This window comes from Theropithecus gelada, chromosome 17 (assembly GCF_003255815.1).
Source record: "Theropithecus gelada isolate Dixy chromosome 17, Tgel_1.0, whole genome shotgun sequence".
In the NCBI taxonomy this organism is placed as follows: domain Eukaryota; kingdom Metazoa; phylum Chordata; class Mammalia; order Primates; family Cercopithecidae; genus Theropithecus; species Theropithecus gelada.
The window spans coordinates 52,586,606-52,596,210 of record NC_037685.1 but is presented as its reverse complement, the minus strand read 5'-3'; positions in this window follow the sequence as shown (position 1 = coordinate 52,596,210).

Below are 9,605 nucleotides of genomic sequence, written 5' to 3'. Positions count from 1 at the left end.
TTTTCGGAATTCTTAGATGGGACCCTCTGTAACAAATGACAGATTAAAATGAGGAAAACAGGAAAGTTTAAAAACATGTATACCTTATGGATACATGGAAGGTACTCAGGGAAAAATGAGTAAATCTCCAACAGGTGGCTTTCGATTCAAGCATAAATACTATCTTCAACATAAAGAAAGAAGATTTGAGGTGCAGTAGTGGGGAGTTAACCACCAAAAGCATAGTAGACAAGGGTAAGGTTTGTTATACAGACTTAAGTCCATGCATTCTCCATTGATAAGACTCTTTAGTGCTTTAGTTATCCTTCTCCTCTTGGTGCTGAGAGAGAGAGAGGTAGTTTTTAAATGGGGATTTCCTTTATAGATGTAAATTTTCCTTACACAAGGGTAACTTCTACTCTGTTTTCAGAACTTCCTTGGTCAGCATTTTTTTTCAAAATAATCAGCTTGGAATAATTCTTAAGCCAAAGGGACATATTTTTGGGTGGCATATTCTGGTTTCCTACCATTATATTTTGGAGTGGCATATTTTGGTCTTATACACTGTGTTCCACCAGCAGTGAAAAGAGTTCTTGTTTTGCCTCCAGCCATTTGTCATTTTTGAAAGAGTTTAGCAGTTCTAACAGATATAGACCAGCTGTGCTATCTCATTGCGGTTTTCAGTTATCTACTATGTTGAGCATGTTTTTGTATGTTTACTTGCCATCTGTAGATCATCTTTGGTGAGGTGTCTGTTCAGATCTGTGTGCATTTTTAATTGGGCTGTTTAACTTATTGTTTATTTTTAAGAATTTTGTATATATTTTGAATACAAATTCTTTCTCAGATCTGTATTTTGCAAATATTTTCTTTCAATATGTGGCTTGTCTTTTTGTTCCCTTCACAAGGTATTTTCCAGAGTATAAACTTTAAACATTAATAAATCCACATTGTCATGTCTTCTGTGTATATCAACCTTTTGTGTCATTTATTGAAATTCATGACCAAACCCAAAGGCACATAGTTTTTCTTCTCTAGTTTCTTCTAGAAATTGTACAGTTTTGCTTTTTTAGTGTAAGGATGATTTTGAGTGATTATTTGTGTAAGTTGTAAAGTTTTCATCTACATGCATATCATTTGCTATGATTTCCAATTCATTGTTCCCTCACTATTTTTGGGAAAGACACAGGATAGTGGGCTCTGTTAGAGTAGATAGACAGCTAGACATGAACCGGAGGGGGAGCTCCTGGAAAAGGGAAAGTCTGGGAAGGCTCACCTGGAGGGACCACCAAAAATTCACATATTAGTAGCATCTCTAATGCTGGAGTGGATGGGCACTTGTCAATTGTGGGTAGGAGGGAGAAGAGGTACTTACGCAGAAAGAAAGACCCTAGAACTCCTCTTAAGATGCCCCAGTCATCATTCACTCTGCAGTAAAAATGTCACAATATTGCTAGCTACATGCTGATAAGGACAAAGGGGACATTCTTAAAAGAAACCTGGCACCATAAATACAGATTAGGGCAGAGAAGGACATTCAAAAGAGATAGGTGCAGTAGGTACATATGTGACCGCTGTCAGCCTGCTTGGGATGGCGGGAAGGAGCCCGGTGCCAGAGTGGATTCAGATCAATCACCACACATGTGTCTCAACCAACAGTGAGGAGGTCCCATAAGCCTAAGTGGGGACCTAAGGCAGTAGCAGGAAAACCAAAGAAAACAGGGGCAGACCAGAGACAAAGGCAGGACTGTGAAGTCCAAAATAAAATTCCCTGCACAGGACTCTTAGGCTGCTTTCCTGCACAATCAGCCTCCCTATTTTTCTACAATAAGCTCTTCACACTGTATTTTTGTCAATGAAGTTATCTGTCATCTTTGTACTGTCTCTTGGTGAAACTCTTCCAAGTTAGAAAAGAACTGGGACATCAGCTCTCCCCAGTAATAGCTCCGTTTCAGTTTGAATTTCCAGAACTGATAGCACTTAATAACTGGCGCTCTGACTTGAAGTGGTGAAGGAGGCGGCCAGTAGGGGGCGCCAGCCGTGACACCTGGAGCAAGAGGGCCCTGCATAGTCCCCATCTGTCTGCAGGTGGTGTGCTGCCACGACACCACCAGCAAGAGGGCCCGGCAGTGTCCCCCAGCTGCCAGCAGGAGGCGCACGACGAGTATACTGTGAGCAAGAGGGTCCTGCAGTGTCCTTAGCTGCCACCAGGTGGCGCAAGGGCGCCACACCATGAGAAAGAGGACCCTGCAGTGTCCTGGTTGGCAGCAGGGGGCGTGCTGCCACCACACTGTGAGCAAGAGGATCCCGTAGTGCCCCAGCGGCCAGAAGGGGGCGTGCCCCCACTGCAAGACAAGCAAGAGGGCCCGGCAGTGTCCCCAGCTGCCAGCCAGGGAGCCAGCCGCCACTTCACTTGGAGCAAGAGGGCCAGGCAGTGTCCCCAGCTGCCAGCATCGGGGGTGCTGCTACTACACTGTGACCCAGAAAGCCCTGCAATGTCCCCAACTGCCAGCAGGCGGCGTGCCGTCACTATACTGCAAGAGGGCCCTGCAGCGTCCCGTCGCCAGCAGGGGGCGCTGGCCACCAGTGTAAGAGGGTCCTGCAGTTGCTCTAGTCGCCAGCAGGGGGCGCACTGGCACAGCACTGTGAGCAAGAGGGCCCTTTAGTGCGCGACTGCAAGCAGAGGGCACCCGAGGCCGGCTTTTCAGATTACTGATGTTTCACCCGTCTCTGCGCGGCTCCCCCGGCGCCGAGCCTCTTTGCGTCTGCACCGCGCCCCATCAAGCCCACGCGGCGTGCGTCTCTGCGCCTGCGCCAGGACTCCCCCCCCAACCACGCGCGGGCCTGCGACTCTGCGCCTGCGCCCCCCTGGCCTGCGACTCTGCGCCGAGCCGGCCTGCGAAACGGCGCCTGCGCCTCCCGGGCCTGTGACTCTGCGCCTGCGCCGACCTGCGCCGCGCCAGCCTGCGACTGTGCGCCTGCGCCGCTACGGCCTGCGACTCTGCGCCTGCGCCGAGCGACACGGCGCCTGCGACTCTGCGCCTGCGCCCCCCCGGCCTGCGACTCTCCGCCTGCGACTCTGCGCCTGCACCGGCCTGCGCCGCCCCGGCGCGCGACTCTGCACCGGCGCCGCCCCGGCCTGCGACTCTGCGCCTGCGTCGGCCTGCGTCGGCCTGCGCGGCGCCGGCGCGCGACTGTGCGCCTGCGCCCCCCTGGCCTGCAACTCTGCGCCTGCGGCGGCCTGCGCCGCGGCGGCGCGCGAGTCTGGGCCTGCAACTTTGCGCCTGCGCCGCCCTGGCTTGCGACTTTGCGCCTGCGCTGGCCTGCGCCGCCGTGGCCTGCGACTCTGCGCCTGCGCCGGCCTGGGTCACGCCGGCGCGCGACTCTGCGCCTGCGCCGGCGCTGTCTCTCTGTGAGGGCGGAGCTGCGTTCTCCTCAGCCCAGAGCGGGAGAGCATCGCAAGGGCGGAGCTGTGTTCTCGTTTGCACAGACCTCGGGGGTACCGTGAAGGCGGAGCAGCGTTCTACTCAGCCCAGACCCAGGCGTAGGGGGCACCGCCAGGGCGGAGCTGCGTTCTGCTCAGCACAGACCCGGGAGACGCCGCCAAGGTGGAGCAGCCTTCTCCTCAGCACAGAGGTTGGCGGCACCGCCTCGCTTTGTGAGAACTCGGGGCCGCATCCACTGTGAATAAAATCTCTTGTTGGTAGCCCTGAATAAAGAGGTCAGAGACTAATTAGAATGGTTCAGTGTGGAAAGCGGGAAACCAAAATCACCTCTGAATCCTGCGCACCGAGGTTCTCTCCAACCAAGGGTTAGGGTTTTAGGGTTAGGGTTAGGGTGTTAGGGTTAGGGTCAGCGTAGGGTCAGGGTTAGGGGTTGGGGTTTTAGGGTTGGGGGTTTGGTTAGGGGTTAGAGTTAGGGTTTTAGGGTTGGGGTTGGTTTAGGGTTTAGGGTTAGAGGGTAGGGTTAGGGTTAGGGTTTAGGGTTGGGGTAGGGTTAGGGTTAGGGGTTAGGATTAAGGGTTAGGGTTAGGAGTTAAGGGTTGGGGTGGGGGCGGGGGCTAGGGGTGGGGTTGGGGTTAGGGTTTGGAGTTAGGGCTTAGGGTTAGGTTAGGGTGAGGGTGAGTTAGGGCTAGGGTTAGGGTGTTAGGGTTAGGGTCAGGGTCAGGGCTAGGGCTAGGGTTAGGGTTTTAGGGTTAGGGTTAGGGTTTTGGGTTTAGGGTTAGGGTTAGGGGTTAGGGTCAGGGTCAGGTTAGGGCTAGGGTTAGGGCTAGGGTTTAATGGTAGGGGTTAGGGTTAGGGTTTAGCAGTAGGGGTTAGCGTTAGGTTTAGTGGTTAGGGTCAAAAGAAAATCTTGAAAATCTTAAAAATCTCCAAAAATATTGTTGAGAAAAAAGCTTTAGCCTTCATATGAAGAAGATAAAAACTTGTTCCATTTTCCAGAAACACAGTTGTAATACAAATATAAAATGGGGTAAAGATAAAACCCAAGTCCTCTATATAAACTGGTGAATTTTGTATTCTTGTAATCACATTTGTCAGGGTTCACCAGAAAGGCTCAATCCGTCGGATTTGTGTAGATAGACAGATGAGAGAAGATTCATTAGGGAAACTCGTTCACATAATTATGGAGGCTGAGAAAGTCCACAATAGGCTGTCTCCAAGTTGGGGAACCAGGAAAGCTGGTGGCATTGCTCAGTCCATGTCCATAGGGCTCAGAATCAGTTAAGCCAATGGTGTAACTCTCATTCTGAGGCCAAAGGCCTGAGACCCTGAAGTTCTGATGTCAAAGACAAGAGAAGGATGTTTCAGTTTCAGAAGGAGATAATTCACCTTTCCTCTTCCTTTTTGTTCTACTGGGCTCTCAAGCAATTGGATGGTGCCTTTTTTAGTCCATTTTTCTACTGCTATGAAGCAGTACCTGAGTATAAGCAATTTGTAAAGAACAAAGAGGTTTAATGGGCTGACAGTTCCCCATGGCTGGAGGGGCCTCACAATCATGACGGAAGGGGAAGCAAAGATGTCTTTCTTCACATGGCAGCAGCAAGAAGTGCTAAGTCAACGGGGATAAGCCCCTTATAAAACCATCAGATCATGAGAACAGCATGGCAGTAACCACCACCATGATTCAATCATACCCCACCAGGTCCCTCCCACAACATGTAGGGATCATAGGATCTACAATTCAAGATGAGATCTGCGTGGGGACACAGTCAAACCGTATCAGTGCCCATCCACATTGGGTCAGAGTGGATCTTCCTTATCTCAGTGTCTTCCAGAAACACCCTCACACTTATGCCCAGAAACTGTGCTTTACCAGCTATGTTAGTATCTCTTAATCCAATCAAGCAGACATCTACAATTAACTATCAGAATATTTATACCTGATTCGTGGCTAAAATTTCAGGATGAAAGCCATGAGATCTCTATTTGTGTTTGTATGTCTATTAATGTATATTCTGTATATTTGATTTTTCTTAACTCTGGATAGCATTGCAAAATTCATTTATACAATCCTCTAAAAGTGCTCTATTCTAACTTGGCTTGGAAAAAAAAATCATTTATAAATAAATATTCCCCAAACTCCTAGAAATATAGGAACTGATCCAAATGTTTTTCAGGTTAACGTGATTTGGATAAAACTTAGTTAAATAAGATAAATTTAATATTTTTTGTGTAATAAAACAACGATGTCTTCAGAGTTAGCACTATTAAATATAAAACAAACAAGTTTTTGTTTTTTGTTTTTTGTTTTTTTTTCCTTGAGATGTAGTCTTTCTCTGTCACCCAGGCTGGAGTGCCGTGGTGCGATCTTGGTTCACTGCCAGCTCCACCTCCCAGATTTATGCCATTCTCCTGCCTCAGTCTCCCGAGTAACTGGGGCTACAGGTGCTTGCCACCACATCTGGCTAATTTTTTTTGTATTTTTTTTTAGTAGAGACAGGGTTCCACAGTGTTAGCCAGTATGGTGTTGATCTCCTGACCTTGTGATCCACCTGCCTCAGCCTCCCAAAGTGCTGGGATTACAGGGCTAGGGTTAGGGTTAGGGTTTAGGGCTAGGGTTAGGGTTAGGGTTTAGGGCTAGGGTTAGGGNAGGTCTGCCCGTTTTCTTTGGTTTTCCTGCTACTGCCTTAGGTCCCCACTTAGGCTCATGGGACCTCCTCACAGTTGGTTGAGGCACATGTGTGGTGATCGATCCCAATCCACTCTGGCACCGGGCTCCTTCCCGCCATCCCAGGCAGGCTGACAGCAGTCACATTTGTACCTACTGGGCCTATCTCTTTTGAATGTCCTTCTCTGCCCTAATCTGTACTTATGGTGCCAGGTTTCTTTTAAGAATGTTCCCTTTGTCCTTATTGGCATGTAGCTAGCAATATTCTGACATTTTTACTGCAGAGTGAATGATGACTGGGGCATCTTAAGAGGAGTTCTAGGGTGTTTCTGTCTGCATAGGTACCTCTTCTCCCTCCTACACACAATTGACAAGTGCTCATCCACTCCAGCATTAGAGATGCTACTAATACGTGAATTTTTGGTGGTCCCTCCAGGTGAGCCTTCCCAGGCTTTCCCTTTTCCCAGAGCTCCCCCTCCTGTTCATGTCTAGCTGTCTATCTACTCTAACAGAGCCCACTATCCTGTGTCTTTCCCAAAAATAGTGAGGGAACAATGAATTGGAAACCATAGCAAATAATATGCATGTAGATGAAAACTTTACAACTTACACAAATAATCACTTAAAATCATTCTTACACTAAAAATGCAAAACTATACAATTTCTAGAAGAAACTAGAGAAGAAAAACTATGTGCCTTTGGGTTTGGTCATGAATTTTAACAAATGACACAAAAGGTTGATATCCACAGAAGAAATGACAATGTGGATTTCTTAATGTTTAAAGTTTATACTCTGGAAAATACCTTGTGAAGGGAACAAAAAGACAAGCCACATATTGAAAGAAAATATTTGCAAAATACAGATCTGAGAAAGAATTTGTATTCAAAATATATACAAAATTCTTAAAACTGAACAATAAGTTAAACAGCCCAATTAAAAATGCACACAGATCTGAACAGACACCTCACCAAAGATGATCTACAGATGGCAAGTAAACATACAAAAACATGCTCAACATAGTAGATAACTGAAAACCGCAATCAGATAGCACAGCTGGTCTATATCTGTTAGAACTGCTAAACTCTTTCAAAAATGACAAATTGCTGGAGGAAAAACAAGAACTCTTTTCACTGCTGGTGGAACACAGTGTATAAGACCAAAATATGCCACCCTAAAATATAATGGCAGGAAACCACAATATGCCACCCAAAAATATGTCCCTTTGGCTTAAGAATTATTCCAAGCTGATTATTTTGAAAAAAAATGCTAACCACGGAAGTTCTGAAAACAGAGTAGAAGTTACCCTTGTGTAAGGAAAATTTACATCTATAAAGGAAATCCCCATTTAAAAGCTACCTCTCTCTCTCAGCACCAAGAAGAGAAGGATAACTAAATCACTAAAGAGTCTTATCAATGGAGAATGCACGGACTTAAGTCTGTATAACAAACCTTACCCTTGTCTACTGTGCTTTTGGTGGTTAACTCCCCACTACTGCACCTCAAATCTTCTTTATTTACATTGAAGATAGTATTTATGCTTGAATCAAAAGCCACCTGTTGGAGATTTACTCATTTTTCCCTGAGTGTCTTCCATGTACCCATAAGATATACATGTTTTTAAACTTTCCTGTTTTTCTCATTTTAATCTGTCATTTGTTACAGAGGGTCCCATCTAAGATTTCCGAAAACATAGAAAATTCTTTTTCCTCCCCTATTACAAGTTGGGCAGTGTTTTCCAAAGCTAAACAAGTCTCACCTTACAATCCAAAAATCGCATTCCTAAGTATTTTGACAAATACTTTGATGTTATTTCTTAATAAAAGCTACCATGCAATTATTTACAGAAGCTCTATTCATAATGACCAAAGGAAAAAAATAATCAGAAAGTCTTATACTAGATGACTGTGTGGGAATCCACTCAGACATCAAGAGTTCTTATAAAGATTATTTAAATGAAAGCATTTGAGATACTGAAGATAAAGGAAGAAATCTTACCAGAACTTACTTTATCCAATTAAAGCAGAGTGCCCAGAAAAAATACAGCTACCATTAACTCTATCCAAGGAGTTTCTTGCAAATTCAGCTGCCATGAAGACAGTGTAGTCTTTCTCATTAGCATTGATAAATGGAAATGAAATCCTAAGCTCCCAACTGACTGAACAGACCAACTATTGGCTGAGGGAATCCCAGAGTAACTTTCAAAACTGAGTTCTCAGCTTGGCCAACATGGGATGATGCGGGTCAGATACACCTTGTTATACCCCCTCGTTTGCTAACCATGATGACGCTTTCTTCCCTAAGGATTCAACAGAAACAAGCCCTTTCATAGGCTCCAGCACTGATATCAACCTCTCCTTTCTTGCCTGATAAGAGACCACCCATGACGGAGAGGTTCTGGCCTGCGTACAGAGAATGCACAGAGCGAGTTTTCATGTCCTCTGCTTCACCTTTTAACGTCAGAGGGCTGAACACTCCACCCTGGGATCGTGCTAACACCGCCATTTTTTGTACCTGGGACCCATGAAGGAGCAAAAAACTCAATTGGGCAAGCATGCATTTCTCCTCTCATAAATATTCATGACTCCTCCTAGTTTATTAAACATATATATTTGCCAATTTCACTCAGCATAAATTACTATTTCCTTTACATCGCCCTTGAAGCATCCGTTTCTGGCTTCTGGCTGGAGGCTATGCTTCCCAGCCTGTCAGAAGGGACAATCCTGCAGGCTGCAACCCTTTATAGGAAATAAATCTCTCACTTGGTGTGGTGGCTCATGCCTGTAATCCCAGCACTTTGGGAGGCCAAGGTAGGTGGATCACCTGAGGTCAGGAGTTTGAGACCAGCCTGGCCAACTTGATGAAACCCTGTCTCTACTAAAAATACAAAAACTTAGCCAGGCTTGATGGTGAGCATCTGTAATCCCAGCTAATTGGGAAGCTGAGGCAGGAGAATCGCTTGAACCCAGAAGGTGGAGGTTGCAGTGAGTCAAGATCACACCATTGCACTCCAGCCTGGGCAACAAGAGCCAAGGCAACAAAAATGAAACTCCAAAAAAAAAAAAAACATAAAAATAAAGAAATGTCTCCTTTCCAAATTTATGAATGTCATCATTCTTCTGTTGACAGCATTAAAAGGTTCAAAAAGACCTTCCATACTCTCCCACAAAAGCCCTAGAAATTGTCATTTTGTTAATCATTTTGGATGCTGAAGAACTTGTAATCCAATGAGTAGAAATGTTCGTACCCCATTTATGGTTGTCAACCTGCCAATTCTCAGGACTTTGTATAAGCCTAAATCTGAAAGGATCTCATCCCATTAGGATTCTTGTCTCCTTTTCTGTTGCCTTTGCCCACTGGCTCTGCCAACAGGGGTCTTTCTTTCTCCTTGGCTCTCTTTGGATATGGGGGCTCCCTCTTCTGTGCCACCTTAGGGAATGCCTTTTGCATGCAGGGCTAAGTCATTAAAAAGCCTACAGTTTCAGTAACATTTTGAGTGAGTACTCTGTGAAGCTGG